The sequence below is a fragment of the Pelobates fuscus genome, chromosome 10, assembly GCF_036172605.1.
Source record: "Pelobates fuscus isolate aPelFus1 chromosome 10, aPelFus1.pri, whole genome shotgun sequence".
NCBI lineage: Eukaryota > Metazoa > Chordata > Amphibia > Anura > Pelobatidae > Pelobates > Pelobates fuscus.
The window spans coordinates 75965920-75992330 of NC_086326.1; positions in this window are offsets into that span (position 1 = coordinate 75965920).

Below are 26411 nucleotides of genomic sequence, written 5' to 3' on the forward strand. Positions count from 1 at the left end.
ATTTAAATAGGGTTACATGAGGTTAGGAATTGGAGTTTAAATTGAAAGACAGAACAAACATTGCACCACTAGCAGGGATAGGCAACCTTCGCACTCCAGATGTTGTGGACTACATCCCCCATAATGCTCTCACACCCGAAATGCTGGCAAAGCATCATGGGAGGTGTAGACCAAAACATCTGGAGGGCCGGAAGGTTGCATATGCCTGAAGTAGGTTATGTCCAAGCTGACCTTCTTAGGACCAGAGTCTACACCCTGTGACAATCCTGGCATGTCAGTGGTCCGTGTGGGGTTAATTTAATCAGCTTGTGTGTATTGCAAAAAAAAGGCTGTGAATGAGAAAAAAAATGCACAAAAATGGCTTATTTAGTCATGATTTTTTTATTTATTTTTTAAACGCTGTTCTGTGTATCAATGAAAATAGTGGTGTTTGAGATTGCCCTTACTCAGTCATGCCCCTTGTGCACCATATACATTGCAGATCCACCACATGCCAATAATGACATGCCTTGGAAATGATAAGGGTTAAAAACAGCTGATATGATTATTAACATTTTAGCACTTTTTTTAATTAAAATAAACGCTACAGGAGAGAAAGCGTTAACTTACAAAAAATAAAATCTCCACGCAAATCATTACAACTTACAAAAAATGTTGCAAACATATTGGCAGTGTTATGTCATATGTCACTAATGTGAAAACCCTCTGCAAAGTGCTCTGAGCTGGGAAAAAGCTATATTACTACGAGGATATCCTATCCCTATTCTTACTGACGTAATCCTATTAAAGGAGCATTCTCATCTGTGGGCTATTTGCACTTTGGCTATGGGTTGTGATATTTGTTTTGTTAATATCAAACTTTAAAAAAATGTTTTTATTTAAATCGTATGCTAGCTTGAACTTGCACAGTCAAAAATACTACGCACATTTAATTTAACCCATATAGTGCCATGCATACAGTTGAGTGTGTGTGAAAATGACTCTTTGGACTCAATGTGCAAGCGTGTATGTGCTCATATAGCATTTTTAAGCAGATCCCAAATATACATAAATGTTGCGGCAGCGTAATGGATCAGTGAGGTCACCCTAAAAAAAGAAGAGCTTTTTAGACTTACATTTGACACAGTAAGCTATTCAATATTGTGTACCGGGGTGAGGAAGTGAGGAACTGCCACTTTCAGAGACGTGACAGTTCCTCTTTAAATCCTAAAAATGTCACTTTGTGTGCCAAAATTTTTAAGAGCAGAGTGCACAAACATATTTGTATTAAAGGCATACTCCAAGCATCATAACCACTACAGCTTCTTTGCAGCCTTCAGGAGATCTAGAAGCCAGAGCCTTGGAGGCTTCTGTTAGCTCTTCTGAGCTTAAGCTTGTACTTCAAGGTCAGCTCCTTGGCTGTGAGCGTCAAATGATCGCTTTAGTGGTTATGGTATGTGGACTGTTCCTTTAAAATAAATAAATAAGACATTACTATTGTTAAGGCATGCATATAGCAGGACTTGACCAACGTTGTTTGTAAAGCATTTTGAAGATGAGAGGAAATGTAAAAATAATATAGAAAAAATGTTTGCTTTTTTTTTTGTTTTTTTGTTTTTTTTTTTTATGAAGTTTCCTCATTGCAAGCATTTCCCCTTATGTTGATATCTTAGCAGCAACAAGGAAGTGGCCCAACAGGTTCAGCCACTGAGCATGCGTATATGCGTTACCAGAGTGCTACAGTATAATGTGTTTGGTTGTTTTTTTTTTATAGAAAAGCAAGTGCCTGCATTGTCGAATTATTATTATTAGACTTTATTTATAAGTCTAACACATTCAGCAGCGCAGTCCACAGGTACAATTGGTACAAGTACAACGACAAAGGTACAGTACATTTAAGATACATTTTAACAAACAAATCCAGGAGGATTTCAGAATCTTCCCCATGGGAATTTACAATCTGGATGGGGATTGGTCAGGAGGGGTGAGAAACACGAGGTGGGCACTGCAAAGGTGAGGACGATGTTACAGAGCGAGACAAAAGCATTTATTGGTTAAGTGGAGTACATTAATTACTGAGTTGAGTGGTAGGCTTACCTGAACAAAAATGCCTTAAGGGAGTATCTAAAGGAGGGCAAACTAAGGGAGTGTCTGACAGTGCAGGGAAATTCATTAACACAAGATAAGTCCTGCAGTCTACCAGTCAAAACAAAGACTGAAAATATTATTGCATATGAAAAACCTTAAGATTGGCAACAGCCCTGAGAAGTTTACGACTTGCCAGATTTGGAAGCAGAACACGGAGCTATATTATGCATGATGTATTTTTTGTAATTATTTTTCAAAACCTGAAAAAACTCCCAAGTGGCATAGTAAAAGAACACTACAGGCAGCCGTAGACCATTTGCAATGCATTATGTAGGTTGGCCTAGAGTAATCTGCGTGGAAATGAGGTATAACATACCTTCCAACCTTTCAACTGAGCAAAGGAGACGCTTTAACTTTAAGGGTGTGAGTGGGTGTGTGGCCAGAGGCGGGGCTGTTCTGAGAAATTATAGGTGACTCACTAATAACAATTTATATAACTAAAATGTAGTTTGGAATAGTACTTTATTTACATAGTCTAATTTCTAAACATATTTTTGCATTTTAAAGATAGACTACTGTGAGTATTATTGCTATGGAGCTCTACGAAGAATTCAGACATACCAAGAATACTAAACTCTTACAAAAGAGGAACATTGGGATAAAAAAGAGGGACAAAGGGATTTGGGTCCAAAATAGGGACTACCCCTACTAAATAGGGACACTTGGGAGGAATGCTATTGGGCTCCATGAAGGCTAATATACATACATTAACCACATGTTACAGTTACCTTTAATGCGACTGTATGTATTTGTGTATGTATATCAGATATCCAAACAGTTCTGGTACTGGTGGTGTGCTCTTGTCCTGCGGTCCCAGGATTTTTCCCTGGTGTCAGGCGTTTGTGGACGTCAGGGAAGTGTACCAAGATTTCACAACTCCCTATAACGGTACGTATGGTATATAATGAAAGCATGTTTAAGAGCATATATTTTCTTTTTCTATGTTTGTTTATATAATTAGTGTGAATATGTGTGTGCCTCTGTGTGTATTGCTAGAGTGAATGCATTTGTGTATTTATATATAATATTTGTGTGTCAGTGCATGTCAATGCAGTGGGGCTTTTGTGTGTAATATCGGTGCAAGTCAAGTGTTTATGTATACTGTCAGTATGTATGAGCATGTTTACAGTGTGTGTGTGTAATGGGATGAATACAGCTATATATTTTTCAGTGTTCATAATTCTGGTCTCGCTATTTCCACCTTCTGTGTCTATCGCCATTTTCTTCACCTCTTGTAATCCTCTTCACATATTTTTCAAAATTCCTCCTTCACTTATGTATCTCCCTGTATGTGTATATCTCTCCATCCTCAATCATATTTGTGTCTCTTACTATCCTCCTCTCTCATCATCACTGTGTGTGTCTCCATATTCCTACTCTGATTATTGCAATAAAAATGAGTGAAACTTTACAGGAGGCCATCTGTATTGTTCTTCTGTGCCGGACCAATACTATGGTGTGACAGCAATGGTATGTGTGAGAAAGGGGACGGGATACAGTATAATGTGTTATACTGCGGAATTACTAAGATCTAGCTGTTCACTTTCAATCTTCCCTCATTTTCTGCAGATCTGCTACTTCCCTATTGCTCAGGAAGTGGCTGATTATTCTGAGTTAATCCTGTACATTTCGTGGCTTTGAGAGGAAGCTGCAGCATATTTCAAAAAGCTTGCACTTCAGGAGGAGTGTGTCATGTATAGCTCTGCAGTCCTTAATATGGATTTGTCACACAAGCATATAAGAAGTTAGTGCTCCATTTATTAAATAAATGTATCTATTATAGCTCGGAATTTAGGTTGTTATGCTGTTTGCATTTTCCATTTAAGCACGGCAAATTATCTAACTTTAAAGGGTTACTTCAACCACCATGACTACTTTAGTGATTTAAAATGGTCATGGTGGTTGGAGTCTGTGTGTGTAGTGCTTCTGCTTGAAACGCTGTACATTCATAGATATATACATCTGTGTGTGGGAGCTAGTTACACCTCTGGCACACGTAACTTAAGCAACCCAGAACTCTGTCCCAGACTGCCCAATGTCAATTCTGCGCATATTTTACCATCTGGAGAGAAAAACAAGTAGCAACAGAGGTGAGAACAAAGGGTCGCCTTCGGTGGGTCCCCGCTCAGATCTTAAGCTGGTTTTAGCTCGTCTTGTGCCATTACAGAGAGAACATATATGAAGCATATCAGATTGGTCCCACCCATACAGGCAGTCCAGATCCGAAATGGCAGCAAGTTCCCTCTGCATGAGAGATACAACTGTGATGGATAGAAATTAATGTTAGTAAAATGTCTATTTACCATGTGCATCTGTGCTTTCATTAATTACTCAAAATGGCCACTAGTGCACCCCTCCCATCGACTAAGGAATTTCATGTTACACGATGACGTCTCCATCCAGAGCTGCACCCAGGATGCCGATGACCTCACACCCTGTAGGAAGTCCATCAAGATAAAACACTTAAACAAATACCAATTAAAATGTACTTTTCATGTCCTCCCATATTTTGCATATGATGTATTTCTGCCTTTATAAGGGGCTTGCCGCCCCCTAAGTAAACATTCCTCGAAGATTTCATTTAACTGAACTTTTCTGTGCAGTGTGATTTCTTTTGGCGTGCACGCATTACTACATTATTTAAATATTTGGACAGGAGCAGATATTCAAGCAAACACTTGGTTTGGTCTAAAGCAATTTGGCACCCCAGATGGGACTCTGGGTTCTGTCCGACAACCAGCCGTCCTAGAAGACTTTGAGGCAGACCTGCAGTGATGGGACGGAGACTGATCACCTCTGATATATGGTAATGACTGTTTTAGCATCTTGCCTATATATCCTGTCTCTGTAATTGGCCTGTCTCCGTGTCTGTGTCGGCTGCTGGAGGGCACCAAAGACAGGTAAATAGCTTGCCTGGAGTCTCTTTGTATTGAACCTGTACATTGATTATCTGCTTGAAGAAGCCCTTGCAGCGAAACGCGTTTAGATATTAATTTTATTACTTTAAAATAAAGAAAATACTTTGGCATAAAACATTTTATAGCCATTTTGATTTCTTTTTCACCGGACTTTACATATACTATCTACCTGACGAGAAGCCTAAAGAATCCTTAGGTGGGGATGATACCACCCAAGCGCCTACATTGAGCAGTACAAGCCTGCTCTATATACTGTGAGTAGTATATTTATTCTCTTTTTATACCTTTTAATTACTATACAGAGAGCACTATATACTTTATTTTATCTCCCTGGGTCGAATAATACCAACTTGGACGTTGAATCTGAGCCAGATACTCGCCAATCAATATTACTCCGCATATCCTTGAGTGGGGATTATTCCACTTCACGTGCGTTATATCAGAGCTAGGTTCTAGCTCTGAAAAGTGTGAGTAAGACTACTTTTATTTTATTTACCATTTTATTCATCTATATACTGTGCCATTGGAGTTCCTCTTGTTTTTTTCTTCACATATTACTTCACTGGATTTCAAGGACACCTTTGTGAAGACACACCCCATTTTACGCCTCAGGATCCCTGTTCTTATACACGGCATCTACCATTATGGACTTATGATAAGTGTTTTGGACTATTGCCAATTATCCATTTATATTTCATTTAATATTTAATATTAAATTGTATTATTTTATATTATTTATTATATACACTCTTATATGTTTTACTGTATATTTTAGGCGCAACCTTTTTTTGTTCTTTTTTGCATCATTGATTATCTGCTGCCTGGGTATGAACGTATTTTGTGTGAGTGCGCCCCCACAATAGCCGTGTGCGGTGTAGCAAGCAGCGTTGTGGGGGAGAAACTCCTACAATAGCCGTGTGCAGAGTAGCAGGTGGCGCTGTGGGAGAAAGATTCCTGTAACAGGTGTGTGCAGTTTTGCAGGGAGGGGGTTTTCTGTAGTGCTGTGTGCGGTGTGGCAAGCGGCAGTACAGAGCTTATTAAGTACGGAGACAGGGAAGGGTTAAGGGAAGGGTAAATGTGTTTTAACCATATATGCTTTTTGGGTTCTTGTTTGCAATAAATGTAAAGTTGTGTCCTGTTTGTCTCCTTTCTCTTGTATTCTTTTGTTGAGAGAAGTGTTTGGTCAGCTTGGTTGTATAGGGAGAGGTATTAGCAGTAGAAAGAGGGAAGTGCTCATGCCATTGTACAGAACACTGGTGAGACCTCACTTGGAGTACTGTACACAGTACTGGAGACCATATCTTCAGAAGGATATTGATACCTTAGAGAGAGTTCAAAGAAGGGCTACTAAACTGGTTCATGGATTGCAGGATAAAACTTACCAGGAAAGGTTAAAGGATCTTAACATGTATAGCTTGGTGGAAAGACGAGACAGGGGGGATATGATAGAAACATTTAAATACATAAAGGGAATCAACACAGTAAAGGAGGAGACTATATTTAAAAGAAGAAAAACTACCACAACCAGAGGACATAGTCTAAAATTAGAAGGACAAAGGTTTAAAAATAATATCAGGAAGTATTACTTTACTGAGAGGGTAGTGGATGCATGGAATAGCCTTCCAGCTGAAGTGGTAGAGGTTAACACAGTAAAGGAGTTTAAGCATGCGTGGGATAGGCATAAGGCTATCCTAACTATAAGATAATGCCAGGGACTAATGAAAGTATTTAGAAAACTGGGCAGACTAGATGGGCCGAATGGTTCTTATCTGCCGTCACATTCTATGTTTCTATGTTTCTATGTCACACACTACTCGCTACGCTCCAATCCGTGGCCACCTCGGGTGACTAGTCTAAGTTTTGGTAAAGACGCACGCAGGGTTAACCTCCGTGGCAGTCGAGCACTGTAGACGCTCTCTTTCCTGTTTGTCTCTATCTTGTGACGTATTGTTTAGAGAGGATGGGACAGGAGCTTGCGAAACCCATTAAGGGTTGGTTAGCCTGTGATATAGTGAGAGAAAGGGAGGGTGAAGAAGTAGTGGGGAAGGTGAAGAAGTTAACTAAGTTATGTGGCATTAATATGTCTTCCAGCGGACAGCTGCAGCCAGAAGTCTTCCAGCTGACGTAAGCTGCTAAAAGAGAAAAGGGGAATATTGCTGCACAATAACCTAGTAAAGACAGCAGAAGCCTGGTTTAGAGTTGCCAGAGCAATTCACCAGGAAGGGTGGATGGAGGAAGAGATAGATCTAGGTGGTCAGAGAATGTATGTCTATCATGAAGGAAATTGTAATACTGAAGGTGATGTTGAAGCCCCATGCCAGCCACCGCCCTATAATGGCACCTGGCACAAAAGGAAGGAGGCCTGCCCAGTCCTCGTGACCTCCACCCAATTACCAGTGTCCAAAGTCACTGCCTCCCTGGCCCCCGCCCCTGTTTACCCCGTCCTTAGGGCGGATGGTTCATACTATTTCCCTATCCCTGTTATACCTTCCCTCCCTGCCCCTTCCGTCCCCGCCCCTGTTACACCTTCCCTCCCTGCCCCTTCCGTCCCCGCCCCTATTACCACTTCCTCCCCTGCCCTATTACCACTTCCTTCCCCGCCGCTATTACCACTTCCTTCCCCACCCCTGTTACCCCTTCCTTCCCCGCCCCTGTTACCACTTCCTTCCCCGCCCCTGTCATGGCCACCACTTCCTTCCCCGCCCCTGTTACCACTTAATTTCCCTCCCCTGTAATAGCCGCTCCCGTTATGCCTACCCCTGTTATGCCCGTTATGCCTACCCCTGTTATGCAAATGAACCACTAAATTCCATGGATGAACCACCCATTCTCACACCGCACACCTCCCTCCTACAACCCTTCCAACTTTCCCCTACGCCCATTACCAACGAAGCACCACAGGCCCCTAACTCCTCCGAAGCCGCTAAGTCCCATGGGTATCAGGACAATGGTAGCCTATTCGGGGAAAGTCCTTCACAACCGCATAATGAGAATCCCAAAGCCCAACATGTTGAGAACCCTAAGGTTCGGTTTCTCACAGATGGGGCCCCTTTAATGTATGTCTCTTTTAACCCATCCCAAGCCACAATCCTGGTGGGCTCTCTACCTGACCCAGAGAAACATCCTATGCTCTTTTACCGAAGGAGTGTCCGAATCCAAAAGACCTACTCTGCCGCATGGCGTGATTAATTTAGTCTCTGTGAAATAAAAGCAGGGGATGCTTATTGGCCCATTATGGAGAAAAGTTTCTCTAGTGCCCGACTCCCTAGCGAAACTGATTTCCCCTCAGGCACTGAATTCTGTGAGCAGCTCCATAACTGGCCCTCAGATAAATTAGCTGATCAGGCTACCTGCATTAACGATATTACCCAAGAAATGTCTGAATCTGTGGAGAAATATCACTCCAGGCTGTCTCAAGTCTTCTCCGATTTGGGTTTCAGTTTATACAATAAGACCCATGCCCATACCCAAATGCTATCTGCAGCCTTCGTAACAGGCCTTAAAGAGTCTATTCGCAAAGGCCTGATTCTGTCCCGTCCCGAGTACAGAGTAATTCCCCTGTATACTCTTCTGTTGGTTGCTAAGGGCCTGGAATCCTCCCAGCCTCCCCGAAGCCTGCCCCTCTGATGTTCTCTCACCCTGTATCCTTACCGATTGTACTGCCCCAAGGGTTTTTAGACAAGCCCCCTCACGGAATGGGACATCACCCTACCCCGCAGCTGGCCCCTTCGTAGCCGCTCACCCTACTGCCAGTTACCATGCTGCCAGTAACCCTGCTGCCAGTGACCCTGCTGCCAACTATCCTGCTGCTAGCCCCCCCGCAGCAGCCAGCAGCCCCTACGCTGGCCCTGACCAGGCTCACCTGGATCTCTTGCGCTAAGTAACTGGCAAACCTGTGTCACCTCCCCCTGTCATGGCAGTGTCTCCAGGGGATAAGGGGGGAGCCCTAGCCACGGTAGTCCTGCCTGTAGAAGGCCACCCTACCACCTTCTTAGTTGACACAGGTGCAGCCAGAAGTGTCCTTAGAGAGCAAGACCTGCCTGACTCCTCATTCCTGTCTAATACTGATGTCTCTTGTGTAGGGGTAGATGGCACTTCTTGAAATAGCCTTTTACCTAAGCCCCTGAAGGTTGGCACCTTCCCTGATATCCTGGCCCATTTTGTGGTGTCTTTTACCTTCCCAATTAACCTGTTAGGTGCAGAGGTCCTCTCCCGCCTGCAGGCCTCTATCACCTTTACTCCTGAAGGCCAGATTTAAATGTCTTCTCCCCTGTCTGCTGCTGATACATCAGCTCTCTGCTCACTACCCCTATTACTCCACCTGGAGGAGCCTGCCAAGAATGCAAGAGTACTAGACACCTTCTTCAGTGGTTTTGCCAGAATTCCTTCCAAACTGTGGTCCACAGGCCCAGAGGACATTGGCCGCCTGAGTTCCCCTAGTTCTGGTGAAGCTCATCCCAGGAGCCTGTCTACCCCGCAAGCCGCAATACCCTCTGAAACCTGCTCAAGCCCAAGTCATCTCCCAGCAGGTTAAAAGTCTCATGTCCAATGGTGCCTTAGTTCCCTGTGAGTCTCCTTGCAACACGCCCCTGTTCCCTGTCAAGAAGAAAACCGCAAAGGGAGAACCAGAGAAATACAGGATGGTTCAAGATCTCAGGGATGTTAATGAAGCTACTGTTCTGGATACCCCTATTGTACCTAACCCACATACTCTTCTGTCTGGGGTCCCACCTAATTCCAAGTTCTTCACAGTGGTGGATCTGGCTAATGCATTTTTCAGTGCACCACTGGATCCCTCGTGTCAATATCTGTTTGCTTTCACCCATGAACATCAGCAATACACGTGGACTGTTATGCCTCATGGAGCACAAAATTCTCCCAATCAGTTTGCTAAGGCAATGGCTTCTATTCTGGACTCATGGAAAAAGGGCCACACTGATGTGGTCCTGCTCCAATATGAGGATGACCTCCTCCTCTGTGCTGATGACCTCCCAACTGCTGAACGTACTTCTGAAGACCTTCTCTGTTAACTCGCAGAACAAGGATGAAGAGCCTGGATACCAGAAGTCTCCATCCTCATGCAACCTCTCTATGACACCCTCAAGACTGAAGCTTTTTCCCTGCCCTTTCCTGTTTCCATGCCTTGAAACGTGCCGTCTCCTCTGCACTGGCCCTGGGCCTTCCTAACTACAAGAAAGACTTTAAGTTGTTTGTGTCTGAAAGAAACGGATATGCTACTGGAGTCCTCACTCAGTACCATGGCTCACGCCAATGCCCCATTGGATTCTTCTCCTGCCAACTGGATGCTGTAGCAAGAGGTGGCCCTCCTGCCTCAGAGCTGTTATGCTGCACATGCTCTTATTAACAAAACAAATGACTTAATACTTGGCCATCCTCTTGTCATCCTTGCTCCTCATGATATTGCTGCTATCCTCAATCAAGTCCAACTCAAGCATCTCTCTTCTGCCCGCCACCTCCGCTTGCAATGTTCTCTACTCCTACCAGACAATGTCTCCTTAAAGAGATGTTACAGTCTTAACCCGGCCACTCTTCTGCCACTTCCTGAAGGGGGACCTGCACGGTATTGGTACAGCCTGGATGTAAACCTAATCCTCGGCTGCTTCCTTATGACTGAAGTAAAAAAGGCCCAAACCCTGCCCTCCACCTATGATACTCAGACTTTTCCTCACTGCACCTTGTGGTTCAAACCTACTTCAGGTCCTGACCCACACTACAAAGAAGACTTGTTCCAATTGGTGGCAGTGGCATTCATCATAACTGACCTGTTCTGTGATCCCAAGGGCAACGGCGTGGCCCTAGTCCGCCTGCCCCCAGAAGCTACTCACCTGTATCATCACTGGGACACAGCTATCCCACACATCTGTATAACTAAGTCACTTCAGAACTCATGGAAAGATATTGGCTCTATGGAAAAACTGTGGAGCTCTAAAGACCAGACCCAGCTCTCTGAGAAAGGTATCATTAAACAAACCTTGCATTGGAGAGTAATTGGCTATCCCCAATTCCACGCAGAAGCTGATGATCCAAATCCACCTCATGATTGCTTTGAACAGATGAAGATGGATACAACACATCTCCCAACTACACATGATGCTGCTCTACAAGAACCTGACTTCACCCTGTTTGTGGATGGCTCCAGATATGCTGATGAACAAGGAAGATATCATACTGGATTTGCTGTCACCACAGTGGATGAAGTACTTCAAGCATCCTCACTCCCCTCATCCATGTCTGAAGATGAGCTACAGGCTCTCACTACAGCATGAAAGATCTGAAGGAAAACACGCCAATATCTACATCTCATAGCAACTGGCACACCGGTCAAACACAGCACGGCCATCAAGGATCTGATGGATGCCCTACTCCTCCCTGAAGAAGTGGCCATACTCAAGGTAAAGGCTCACGGGAAACTGAACTTGGATGAAGCACAACAAGGCAACCATCTACCTGATCAAGCCACCAAGCAAGCCACGTGTGCACCATGGGAAGTAGACAGAAGAGTGTCCGCTGAAGAAACCCTCATATTCACCATGCAGACCTTACCCACAGATCTAAAGCTCCTGAAGGAACAACAATCAGCTGCTGATCCTGAAGAAATTCAAAGTTGGAAACAGAAAGGGGCAACCCTTAAAGACGGGCTGTACTCCAACAATCTCAAGTTCTGTTTACCCAAGAGCATGTACTCAGCAGTGGCCCAGTGGGCCTATGAAGCATCACACCTATCTAAGACCCTCATTAATTCCCTGATCAGCAAATACTATGAAGCACCTGGGATTACTTCTTTGACAAACAGCTACTGCAGATCCTGCACCATCTGTGCCAAATGCAACCCAGGCAAGATGGGAAAAGCCCCCCACCCCTCCTCCCCCCCACCCCTCCCCCCCCCCGAAGCACCTAGCCAAACCCCACTATCCCTTCCAAAGAATCCAGGTAGATCACATCCAAATGCCAAAGAGTGGTTGGTTTGAATACGCACTAGTCATAGTGGACATGTTCTCAGGATGGCCAGAAGCCTACTGTTATGCTACAATTAGATGAGATGTGGAACACAACTGCAGAGTTTATGTTTTCCTAATATTTAACCAGGTGGTACATAAAAACAAAGTCCTTTCTGTTATTACAATACTGTAGCTTTAATGATTGATAGCAAAGTTGTAATCGTAAGTAAATAATAATTGAAGGAGTGCAAGTGAAAAGTTGAATTTGAATTGTTTAGTTGACAGGTGAGACTCCCTTAAGAAAGCAACTCTGAGAAATATGTATAAAGGAATACTTAAGGTTTGATGAGAGTAGTTGTCTTCAGGCTGTTTGTAGCCTGCTTGTAGCCAGATGAGAGTAAACCTTTAACAGTCCGGGTCTTGAGGTTTGAAGAGAATAGGAGAAACCAGTAACAGTCCGATGATCAGAGGATTGGAGAAGGCAGGGAATCAGTTTTACAGTCCAGGAGTTTGGTACACAGTAGTCAGAAGTAAGAAGCTTGAGCCGGCGATATGAATGCGGAAGTAACCTAATACATTCACCAAGCAATTGAGAGAACCGCGTCAGAGTAGGGGGCGGAGACTTGTTCCGCATACCGGAAGTGTCAGAACGGAGCCGGAGAGGATTCTAATCGTAAGTCCTGACACCTACCCAGTCACCAAAATGACAGTCAAAACCACAGCCAAACGCCTGCTTACCGAAGTGATATGCAGATATGGGGTCCCCAAAGTAATAGAAAGTGACCAGGGACCAGCCTTCACAGCCTCAGTAACCAAGGAGATTTGGGCAGCACTGGGGGTGACCCTTGCATTCCACACACTCTATCACCCTCAGAGTAGTGGCAAGGTAGAGTGCATGAATGGCACCCTAAAAGCTAGAATTTTAAAGATGGCCCAAGAAACTAACCTGTCATGGCCTGAGAGTCTCCCTATTGCTCTGTTCAGTGTAAGATACACACCAAGAGGGAGGTTTGCTTTGTCCCCTTATGAGATTCTGTTTGGATCAGCACCTAGACTTGGATGCTATTTCCCCCAACAACTTCAGCTCCACTCTGATGTATTGGTTGACTATGTTTCTGTTCTCTCTCGTGTGTTGACCAAAATCCAATTCATGCCCAAGTGTTCTCTTCTAGAAAAGACAAAAATGGAGTGTCCCTACTAGACAGAATGACTCTATTTAAACCAAGAGGGGGGACACCCATGAAACTCACCCTAAACATATGAAATCCTAGCCCTGGTGATGCTGGCCAATATATACTGGGAATAGGTTCCTATAATAAACGGGGAAGTTTTTACCTCCAAGATATGTACAAATCACCCAAGAGGGTAGCTCCCCAACATTTGGTCACCAATCCACTTAAACCCCACATCCAGACCTTAAAGGACATGATTGCCATAGCAGACCCTACGTTTGAAGATACTCTGGCAGTAGAGACAGGATTCTCTGATACTAAGGTACCAAAAGACAAGTAAAAATGGCGCTAAAATTAATGTGTACAGTACAATATAAATATAAAGCAGCACTATATATCGTGAAAAAGCTCCTCTCACATAAAATGCAAAAACCAAAAAATAAAGTGTGCTGTGCCTCTGATACTAACCTACGGCTAGAGTGAATGAAATATAATGCTAACAAACATAATCAAACTAACTGCTATGTATGTGGGGGAGCCAGACCCCACCTAGGTACTGTACCCTTAACCTTACCTCTTGACATAGTAGTGTGCTTCCTGAGTCTTTTTACTAACATTGGGACTAGCCAGACAATGGGTGAATCTTGGAAAAAGGAGTATCCTACTATAACTAAGACCCCCCAAACCACCTGAGGGTATCACTATATATCCAGGGAACTACACGTGCTACGGCATATACAGTGGAAAAGGCAGGTTTCTGGGAAATTTCACCAGCGGGTATTGTGCCACCTATAGCGAAGTTTCAGCCTCCTTGTTACTATATCAGACTCAATCCCTGGGAGACATATATTGGTTATGTGGGGACATGAAGATTAGGACAAGGTTGTAAGGCCTATGGTGGGGGGAATGCGCCTTGGCTAAGGCTATTATGCCCCTACACATAATATCTGACGATCCCCAGAACACTGGATGGGACACACACACATATTCGAACAAGAAGAAACGCCCCTGTAAAAGGCAGTTTCGACCCACACATATATATAGATGCCATTGGGGTGCCAAGGGGGGTGCCAGATGAATTTAAAGCAAGGGACGAAGTTGCTGCAGGGTTTGAATCCATTTTCCCTATCATCACTGCCAATAAGAATGTGAATTGGATTAATTACGTTTATTATAACCAGCAACGATTCGTAAATTATACAAGAGATGCCCTTCAAGGGCTAGCTGAGCAACTACAGGCCACATCCCAGATGACCTTCCACAATAGGATGGCCCTAGACATGATCCTAGCAGAAAGAGTGTGAAAAATGCTCTCAGACACTATGACATGTTGCACCTTCATCCCAGATAACACAGGCCCTAATAATTGTCATGGGTGGCGGTACAGAAACTGGAACCCCTGAGTGCCTGATGAGAAGTTGGGAGTCTTCAGCGTGGAAGTGGATTTATCAGGGCCTGGTGCAGGGTAACCACACGCCCCCTGGTGTTGATCACTAGCGTTTGTGCGGCCACATACCAGGTCCCTGATACAGCTACTGCGGATCCCAAGAGCTAGGAGATATGCAGACCTCTCAGGAGCTGAATAGGCAGGCTCTGCAGCAGGAACCAGGAGCTTGGAAATAGGCAGACCTCCCAGGAGCTGAATAGGGAGGCTCTGCAGCAGGAATGTATCCAGTACAGAAACAAGGCAAAGCTAGGATATTCACCAAACATGAAAACAAGACAGAACTAGTAGAACCCAGAACCAGAGAAGGATAGAAAGCTAAACCCAGAACATGTACACAATACATAAGGGAAACATTAACATAACATGGGCAGGACAAGACAGGACTGTACATGGACTGGGAATACAAACTAAAACAAGACAAGATAGGCAAAACAAGAGGAGAAATAACTAAGTACTATATATGAAAATCATGGGGATTTAGTTACATTATATGATCATACATTACATAAGCCTGCCAACAACGTCAATGCACCCCATATTTGGCAGGTCCTACTCTGCCTAATGTATGCTAAAAGAACCATAAGAAACACATATATCACTTACCTGCAAGAAAGGACAGAAGGTTTGAGCAACTGCCTGTAGGCTCCAACTGAAACAAAAGGAATCATGGAAAAGGAACGGGTGTGGCAACATAAAACAAACATTTAAAGGAACCCTGGAGACTGGGAATTCCCGGGACAGAATACAGGAATGAACCCAGAAAAACCCAGCATAAAGAAAACCAGACATGGAATAGAAAACCAGAAAAACTAAACAAGAATTGTAAAAAGAGTACTGGATACCAGAAGCCAAGGCCAGACATCTCTGCAGAACATGGCATGATGTGACAATAATAAAGTGACCCTGGCAATAGAGAAATTAGAGAGTCTCTCAGAAGAATTGAAAAGGAACTCTGGGATCACTGACCCATGGGATAGATGGTTTGGATGGATGAGTGATTGGCAGAAAGTTCTGGCCCAAATAGGTGTAGCAGTCTTGGTGATTTTGATTGTCCTTGCTTTTATTGTCTGTTGTGTTCTCCCCTGCATTAGAAAATGCCTCCAGAAAGCAGCGGATCAGACAACACCAACTTTCGTTCATCAAGACATAGATGAAGAAGATTACGACAAGCCTTATACCCCGTTGCAGTCCCTTCCCACTAACCACATGGCTACAGTATCTTAGTGATCTTAGGGATAGTAGGGATAGCGTCTGCTTCCTTTCTGGGCAAAGTCTGTAGCGAGGGGGGTGGTGGACAAGCTACTGCTCGTCTTATGCACAGCACCAAAAGAGTTCCAGCTCTTCTGGACAGATAATAGGGACAGATAATAGGGACAGATTTAGCTGCTAGAGATAGATGTAAATAGTCATTTTAAGGGGGACTGTGATGGATAGAAATTAATGTTAGTAAAATGTCTATTTACTATGTGCATCTGTGCTTTCATTAACTATTCAAAATGGCCCCTAGAGCACCCCCTCCCATCGACTAAGGAATTTCATGTAACATCCGGAGCTGCACCCAGGATGCCGATGACCTCACACACTGTAGGAAGTCCATCAAGATAAAACACTTAAACAAATACCAATTAAAATGTACTTTTCATGTCCTCCCATATTTTGCATATGATGTATTTCTGCCTTTATAATGGGCTTGCCGTCCCCTAAGTAAACATTCCTCGAAGATTTAATTTAACTGAACTTTTCTGTGCAGTGGGATTTCTTTCGGCGTCCACGCATTACTACATTATTTAAATATTTGGACAGGAGCAGATATTCAAGCAAACACTCGGTTTGATCTAAAACATAGCAACCCCAGACGATCGTTTCATCCTTGTAATGTATCATTTCCCTCTAGGCACCGTGAGCAAGGTGTCCACATCTGGATTGCCCTTTAAACCTAAGGAGAGAAAAACAAGTAGCAAGAGAGGTGAGCGCGGACAACAGCTCAATTAGCCTGCCCTGCGGTGGGTCCCCATTCAGATGTCAAGCGGGTTTTAGCTCATCTTGATATGCTCCACCATGGTGTGGCATCACAATGTCCTACTCATATGATATCAGAATCCTACACAACATACAAGCTGACTGACACACACACAAACAAGCTCATAAACACAAGCTGTCTTACCCATGCACAAGCTCACTGATATATACAATCTCACTACACAGAAGTTAATTTATGTGTATATACCCAAACTCATTACAGACAAGCTCACTGACATACACATGCAGAAACAAGCTCACTGACACACAAATCCAAGCTCACTATAGACTAGCTCACACTGACACACACATAAGCTCACTAAAATACACATACAAGCTTACTACAGACAATCTCACTGATGTACACATGCAAACACAAGCTCATTACACGCAAGCTTACTGACACACACAAGTTAAGCACAGACAAAATCACTGCTTCACACACATTCACAGTCACTCACTATATACTGGCCAATGGAAACTTATGAGCACCTTGATCATGGAATGTGGACAGCAGAATGTCAACTCATACTTCCAGATGCCATTTTCAAAAGGTCTTCCAGACAGATGTGGATGGAGCTTGGGGCAGCACAGGGGCACATATGATACCTCCTCCAGAATGTGCTGTCTACCAGGTCCTGTGCTTCCCTGCCAACCAAAATGTATTGTGCATTCCACGTACCTCCCTTCCACATGTGTTGTGGGCACACACAGCACAGGGGACAGGAACACGTGGACGCTGCACCCTCACGTTGCCTAGTGGATCGAGTAGCAGTAGCTTGTAGAAGTGGAAGATTTTGTAAAAACATTTTCTTTATGTTGTCTGCTTTGATTGGTATGATTTTACACTAATGGCAAAATTATCATGTAGACTTGCCTAGGGCATATCAAGTACTGCCCCACTGAAATGTGCACTAAACAAAGTGGTCTCTGTGATATCTCTTGTGATATCTTTTTATTTCATTAGAAGTCCATGTAACACTAAATCATCTACCTAAATAATTACAGGCCCCCAAATATTTCTGATATCGGTGTCTTGTTCCACCTTCCTGACTTTGTTCCCTGGTGTCCTGCATCTGGAAAAAAACATGTAACTGTCCTCAGGAACTGTCCTCAAACAGCACAGTGCGAGCACATCGTTGTCACGTATGTGCTGTGCACCAGCGTTAGAACCCTGCAGAGATTCTGCGGCACTCTCTGCCAGACAGGCTCCTTCAGGGCTTCAGTGGGTTGGCACATCCCTTTTCTGGCATGCCCCCTCCCAGGCTCACCTACGCCATCTTGATCTCATACCTAAAAATGTTGGGAGGTATGTAATTAAACTGCTCTTCATCAGAGGCTACTGGCATTACCATGGCTGGAATAGACTTAAAATCCCAAATGTTTTTTTAATGCACGTGTTCCTTATAAATAACTTACTTTACCATGAAGTCAGGTACATGGACAATTCTGAACCTGTGGTTTAATTATACTTACTAATTAAGGAAGCTATGTTTTGAATTTTGCTATTATGGCCTAAAATTCTTAATTCAATTTGAATTCTATTTAAATGCCTGGTACTTTATATTTTGTAAAACCTTGTCTGTGATTAATACATCCAATAACTTCCAAGCTTAAAGGAACACTATAGTCACCTAAATTACTTTAGCTAAATAAATCAGTTTTAGTGTATAGATCATTCCCCTGCAATGTCACTGCTCAATTCACTGTAATTTAGGAGTTAAATCACTTTGTTTCTGTTTATGCAGCCCTAGCCACACCTCCCCTGGCTATGATTGACAGAGCCTGCATGAATAAAAAAAACTGGTTTCACTTTCAAACAGATGTAATTTACCTTAAATAATTGTATCTCAATCTCTAAATTGAACTTTAATCACAATAAGGAGGCTCTTGCAGGGTCTAGCAAGTTATTAACATAGCAGGGGATAAGAAAATCTTAATTAAACAGAACTTGCAATAAAGAAAGCCTAAATAGGGCTCTCTTTACAGGAAGTGTTTATGGAAGGCTGTGCAAGTCACATGCAGGTAGGTGTGACTAGGGTTCATAAACAAAGGGATTTAACTCCTAAATGGCAGAGGATTGAGCAGTGAGGCTGCAGGGGCATGTTCTATACACCAAAACTGCTTCATTAAGCTAAAGTTGTTCAGGTGACTATAGTGTCCATTTAACTGTATTTGTAGTCGTTTAAAATAAGTGAACATAATCTCATAAAAGATAAAGAAACAACTTGGGAGGACGTACAAGCAATTAAAATATAAGCAATATACATATTAAGGAGATATATATATATATATATATATTTCATTTCTTAGTATCTTGGGATGCTAAATGCTTTAGAAGTAAGCAACATCACATGTTCTACTGCAAACCTCAAGTCATACCACAAGAAAAACGATTACACAAGTGATACAGTTTATACATAACGCTACCAATGCATGTTCACGAATGAAGCATAATTCTAAATAAATTCAAATGAGAAAAATATCGTTAAATTTTTGCATGTATTGTGATGTAAATTGCTAAAACTTTAATTAATCTTAAATGAATATTTATAGATGTAAACATGAAAAAGGTTAACGCACGTTGTGATGTGATTTTTAATGTTTTATACTATAGTGATAAGTAACTGACCTTTTTTAAATACATTTTCTCTTTATTATGTTTATAGACATTATTTAGATCTTGAAATAATACATACTACGGAAATCTCACATTAAATCTAGCTTCCACTATTTATTTAAACCAGGCATTTACTTCTTGCCGTGTGGTAATTGTTTTGTCGGTCTGCTTTCCTGATTCAATATCAGAAGGCAATGTATATTCTAACTAGCTGCTGTGTTTTAAGCAGTGGTTCAACAGGTGCAGAGCACACAGGCGAGTTAGCAAAAAAAGTTATTATGACTTATTGCGAAGTATGAAATTACAAAAAGCTAACATAGGTTCCACAGTAGACATAGATATGCATACACACAGTGAGTCACGAATACACACATACATACCTTCTCACACAGACACTAAACATTCTGTAACTAATTTTTCATCCTCCCTCTCCTGGCTCAATGGGGGGTTCTCCAGCACCCCCATACAACCTCATACAAAAGTAGCTACCTGGAAAACATCTCTAACCCATCTCTAGATGCAATATTACTTTTTTATCCTGACCATTTCCCATTTGAATTTAGCAAATAAATCCCTAGGTAATTTCTAGATTTTGATCATGTTCCTTTTTTCAATAATTTCACCAAATTTTCAAGTCCATTGTTTGGTATATTGTTTCCATACTAATATGAATTATTTCCACTCACTACATAATTTGGGTTGTTAAAATGCCTTTTTAGATATTTATAGTTTTATTATGAAATTATGTTAATTTTTATTTATTTTTTTACGGAAAGGAGGAAATTTAGAAAAGACGATGATCATTTTAAACATACCGTTTTTAATAAGAAATCCACCTTTTACCCTTATAATTTTAAAACAGATTCTATGAAAGTATTCAAAAGGATTTGAAAAATATAACACTAAATATAACAACAATGAGCAAATTTTACAGCAATTTAACAGTCCAAGAAAAGTTAGTGCTGAAGCATCTAAATGGGGACATGGATATGGTAACTAAACCAGCAGATAAGGGTGGGTGTGTACTAATTATGCAAAAGATTTATATTTAAAATAAATGTATATGCAGTTAAGTGATGGGAATATATACTGTAAATGTACATATTGTAAACTGAAAAAAATCTTATGATAGATAGTAAAGAAAAATAGTTTCAGTTTTTAGATAGAGGATTACAGAAAAGGATTTTTAATAAAAGAAGAATCACATCCCAAAAGTCCAGTTATTCATGTTTTCCCCAAAATACATAAAGATATAAATCACACCCCAGAACAACCCCTATCCTAATACATCAATAAATATTTAAAATTTCTTGTTAATGTTAGAAAATTTGATTGGATTTTTAATAGCTACTTGTGATGCACAAATTGATTTTTTCATTGTTGGAATTGAGATAATCTTAAAAATATTTTTTTTCTGATATTAAAATAATTTATACCTCCAACTTGGGGGTATGAGAACAAGTTTGCCCCAAGCTATGCTAATTTATTTATTTAAAAAATGTTTTTCTCATTATAAGAATGAGGCACCTGTGACAGGGAGGTGTGTGATGTATGATCATGTATGTAGTGTAACTAAACCCCCATTATTTTTGCCTTGATTAGGGTTTGTTTGTTTTGTTTTTTATTACATTTTATGAGCTTTGAAATTACAATTCAGTGAATGAGTATGTGCACTGTATCTTGTATGTTGCATGAATTGGGCTCCAGCAGCCACCTTACAATGTATGCATGTTCAGGTGAGAACAGCCCTCTTGGTTTAATATATAAATATAATTTAGAGTACAGGCCAATTCCCCGGTTTTTCACCCCTCCCTTATTTAACCTTGCACTGCCAAGAGTCGCAGGAGGAAGGAGTTCCCAATAAGTGGAATAATCTCATAAGAGCAGGCATTAAGTTGCTAGGAAAGGACATGACAAAAATGGATACATTGGAGTAGTGACAGGCTTATGCAATGTATGATCATATACTGTAACAAGACTCCATTATTTTTTCCTAGGTTACATATTAAAAAAAACCCAAAACATTACATTATGTGAGCTTTGAAATTGCTGTTTAGTGAATTAGTGAGTGCATTGTATTTTGTATGTGATATATATCAGAATAAAAGAGTATTCCAGAATTCAATATTACTTTTTTATTAGACTAACAAAATATATACCATTTCTGACATGAAGGAAAGAGCAAACTTATGAAAGCGAGTCTTTTAACCCCTTAACGATGTTAAGGTGTGTCATTATGTCCTAGAAATCCTGGCCTCTGATTCCATTAGGACATATTGACATGTCCTAATATTCTGGTGTGAGCAGGATTAAATCCCTGGTCACTCAATGGAGATACAGTTTACAATTGACACCTGGGGTTTCATTTTGTAATCTGGGGCCATATTTAATGGCCCTAGACTGACAGATGTGTTAACATATGTATTGCATGCAGTGCTCAGAGTGATTGTTTCTGTACAGCCTTTGTGGTCAGGGAAGAAGGCCGTATTCATATGAAACTATACCTCTAATCATTAGTATAATAGACTAAATCGGTTGTGGTGTGCCGAAACCGACGTACAGGTCGACCTGTAAATAAAGAGGGCCGACCAATTAATTGATTTCCTTTGTGGAGTGGTGGGTGGGGCAACCGGAAGTAACCAAGCGCTGTCAGCAAGGTATGGAGGTAAGTAGTGAGTTTATATAGGCCGGTTGCAACTCCTCCCACAACTCCAGGCTCCGCCTTCCCATTTGTGGTCAGGGAAGAAGGCCATATTCATATGAACCTATACCTCTAATCATTAGTATAATATACTAAGTCGGTTGTGGTGTGCCGAAACCGACGTACGGGTCGGCCTGTAAATAAAGAGGGCAAAAGAGAAGTATAAATTCCACACTTTAATACGTATACATATACATTATTTCACCCATGCTTTCCTATTTTGCCAATTGTTTAAAAGCTTGTCTCAATTCTTTCTCAGGTTGAGGTATGCAACGATGGTATGCCGAAGACTTCCAACGGCCTAGCTTTTTAATAATATGAACTGGTACGTTTTGGCTGGAGGCTGATGTTGCTGCTCCGATACGAAAGGAGTGGCCTGTATGTGCCGCGGGATCGTACCGGGATTCTTGTGAATAGTAATCTCACGTATTTGATGAATTTTGATGTAGTTAGGGGTTGACTGTGTATTGTGAGGAGAGGACCTTGTTTGAGTTGATCAGCCATACCTGCCATGTATTTGTCGAATAGTAGTACAGGGCACCAATGGTTACCGGATGGGTAAAATTGAATGTCGAGGGGCGGTCCCATTTGATTATTTTTGGAATGTCTTAATGACAATGTGTAGTGATCGCCTATTTTGTTTAAGTGTGAAACACACAGCATATATTCCTTATTGTTGATGTTACCTAAGGTGAGTTCGTTGGGACGCATAAATTCATAAAATGCCAGGTATATGGCTGTTTTGAGTGTGTTATTGGTGTGATTATCAAACGGTTTGGTATCTAAAATGTCAGATAATGCCCTGAATTTTTTTGTGTCAACTGGTAGCCGTGTAGTAGGTTTTGGGTTTTCTAGGTGTTGGATGCCTTTTAGCATGTTTTTAATGGGGTGTGCTGACAGGAAGTTTTTGATACCGGGATATGTGTTGCTGACGTGATGCTGTATTCCAGTTAAATAGAGTTTTATGGTGTTGTGTGCCAGTTTCAGGTTGAGATGGCAAAAAGAGGTGAATGCCACCATGGTATCTAAACTATAAGGATTCGTGATGAGGTATTCTGAAACAAATTTGTTGAATAATTAAGGCTCGGTTGTACGTGCGCCTGGTGTTTGGGGAAAGTGAGGCCTGTGCTAGTGCTCTCCCATGCTTCATGAGTAATTTTAGTCCAGGATGAGGTCTCTGAACTGCGGCGCTTTGCTTGGCCGTTCCTCTGCTGTTGGGTGTAGCTGTCTGAAAACCTGCAATTTTGAATGGGATAGTGCATCAGCTGCTGAATTATGGTGACCTGGCACGTGTATGCAAGTCAGGAAAAAAGTTTGTGTGGCTGCCAACCATGTGAGTCTCCTGACCAGGCCCATGATGGTTAGTGAAGAAGACCTGCCTTTGTTCAGAATCTCGCAAGCCTCCATGTTGTCGGTGTAGCACTTGACAGCTTTCCCTCCCCATAAGTGGCCCCAGACTTTAGCTGCCGCCACTATGGGGTAGATCACAAACAGTGCCGAAGTTTTTGTGAAAGCGGGTAACCCTAGTGCTTCGCTAGGCCAAGTGTCCCTCAACCATCTGTCTTTGAAGATGGCTGCGAAACCTGCATGACCTGCAGCATCCGTCCATAACACGGGGGAGTTTAATGTCAATGGTGGTATGAACAAGTTTCTCCCATTCCAGTCTGACAGGAAATGGTACCACATGGTCAGATTCGCCCTAGTCTGAATGTCCAGTGTAACCCTGCTGTCGTCGTTGGGTAAGTCGGGTAACAAACTGAGTAGACGGGAGATGAATGCTCGTCCCTGTGGTATTAATCTCATGGCGAAGTTCAGAGAGCCCAGGAGTGACTGAAGGTTCTTCCTTGACGTCATACCTTTGTTGAGGAATGACCAAACCTCTACCCGGATTCTCTGAACTTTGTCCGCTGGCAGGCTAGCTTGCATGGCTGCTGAGTCTAATTCGATACCTACGAAGGTTAGTTTGGTAGTGGGGCCCACTGTCTTGTTCTCGGCCACTGGTACCCCTAATGTCTTGAATAATGCAACCGTCTTGTTGATGCTGTGTGGTACCAAGTCTGGTTTCTCTACTGTTAGGAAGTCGTCCAGGTAGTGTATAATTACTGGACAACAGCAGATGGTTAACAGTAGCCAACACAGTGCAAAAATATCAAACAATTTGGGGCTACTTTTGGCCCCAAATGTCAGCCGGTTCGCAAAGTAGTATAGCCCTTTCCACCATACGCCATGCAAATGCCATAGAGAAGGGTGCAAAGCGAGCAGCTTGAAGGCATTTGAAATATCAGTTTTCCCAAGTCAAGCTGCCACCCCTGCTTCCAGTATGGCCTGTATGGTATTATCGACTGTAGCGTACTGTAAAGAAAACTCGGCCGATGGTATAAGCGAGTTTAGGCTTGGTGTGGTGCTGGAATTAGGGGCTTACAAATGATTAACCGTGCTTTATTGTTGTATTTCCCCAGTGCAACTCCCATTAGGCTGGTTCTCCAACAAGTGAATGGTGGCCGTGTGAATGGCCCTAACATAAAACCATTCCCTTCGGCTTGCAACAGAATGTCTACTGTTGCCGGGTCAATAGTGGCAGACTGTAGGTTCCTGCATTCAATAGTTCCTGACGGTAGTGCTACCAACCCAGTGTGAAACCCCTCCTTGAAACCCGTGTTTAGAAATTGTACTAAGTCTCTAGATGGATGTGATCTAAGGTAAAAGGCTAGTGTGTCGACATTGACTTCAGTCAGTCATTTCTTGGGGAACAAGCAGTTAGGACACATTGTCTTAGCATGGGCTCTGTGGCAGATGGTGCAGACACGTAACAATCTGCAAGCGCTGAAGCTGCAACAGCCTGCATTAAAATTATTACATATCTGCGCCTTCCCCAAGAAAACTATTGGCCTGCCTAGTTTGTCTTTAAATGTCCTTTGGTCGTGGGCTACTGGTGCTAGGAACTGCATAGCTGGTAGTTGGAAGACTTGGTTCGTTTGGGCACAAGATGGTGGCGTGGGAATTGGATGAACAAATTCCGCAAGACGGTGGTATGAGGCCGGAAAATGGCGGCAGAAAAGTTCTAAGTGCCTCCAATCTGTTCTTATATTGAATTGTACCAAAGCTGCTGCTGCTTTAGCAGAAAATGACTTGTGATAATCAAAAAACGGATGGCCACCATACTTGTGTCCCAGATCCACCAACTTGTGCAAATACAAATCCAGTTCTTCTTTACGATGGGGAAAACTGGTGCATACTACGTCTCTATATATGCCAAAAGCTAGGATGAACTCCGGTATGTTTAATTTTTTACTTTGTCTGGGTTCTCTAGCTTTCATCACCACTGACAAATCCCCATAGTTATAGGTCTTATTTTCCACCACGTCTTGAGACGCTATCAATAGGGAAATAAGGTTGATGTCTTTTCCCTCTAAAATATCTTTCCTAATGTTAGGAGGTACCAACTGTGCTGGTGTGACGATGTGAGTGATAGGATTTTGTGCGATTTGTGCCCCTGCCACATTACCCTGTGCTGCTATGTGTTCAATATCTGGTGTAAGATTGATGTCAGGAGCCACGACAATTGGCTCAGGTGCTTCCAGTCTGTCCATTCTCTGGCTGATATTGCTAATGGACGCCATGATAGATGTCATGGTGACTTGCAGCCCAGCTAAGGTTTTGTTCATATTGTCCTGTGAGTTGGTTCCTGGTTGAGGGGTCTCGGTGGTTGTCATCATAATCCTATATAGCTCAGCTTTCCTTTCCGTGGCCGGATACTGTACACCCCTACGTTTGAGTTCAGCAGCAATTTTAGGAATTGTCCATGACCTCAATGAACAAGGGCTATCTAGATTTTCGGCTGTTGTTGGGGCCGTCGTAGGGGTGGGTGGTCTAGCTGGCATGCTGGGTGGGGAGACGTCTTCTCCTATGTCGGAGGCGTGAGACATCCTATATGAATGACAAAGTGTTTGATGCGACTTATTAGTAAGTTGTAGTAGATGAACAAGGCAGGTGAGGCCCTGCTACTTGCCGCTGGACAGATAGGGGCACTCTCTATGCGTTTGACATATGTCTGGGCGAAGCGTTGTGGCAGGAAGGTGGGCCTCGATTAACATATAAAAGTAAACTGGACGTGCCTGGTGAGGCCCTCTCTGTATGGTTGGACCGAAGGTGAATATCTCTGCGATGAGGATGACCTGGGAAGTATTATGCAATTGTCGTAATTAGTGCGGTTTCTATGCCCAACTATTGTGCCAGTGCCTATATCGTGTCGTAGGTATGATTCCTTGACTAATACGTACCTGACGAGTGGGTCTTTAGGCTACGGCTATACTTGTATATGCTTAGTTTGCTTGGCCTAAGATGAAAGTAATCAAAGTAAAACAACCGAAATAGGCATACCCCTTCCCCTAAACAAAAATATATATATATATATATATATATTTTAAATTAATTTACCTGTACCGCAA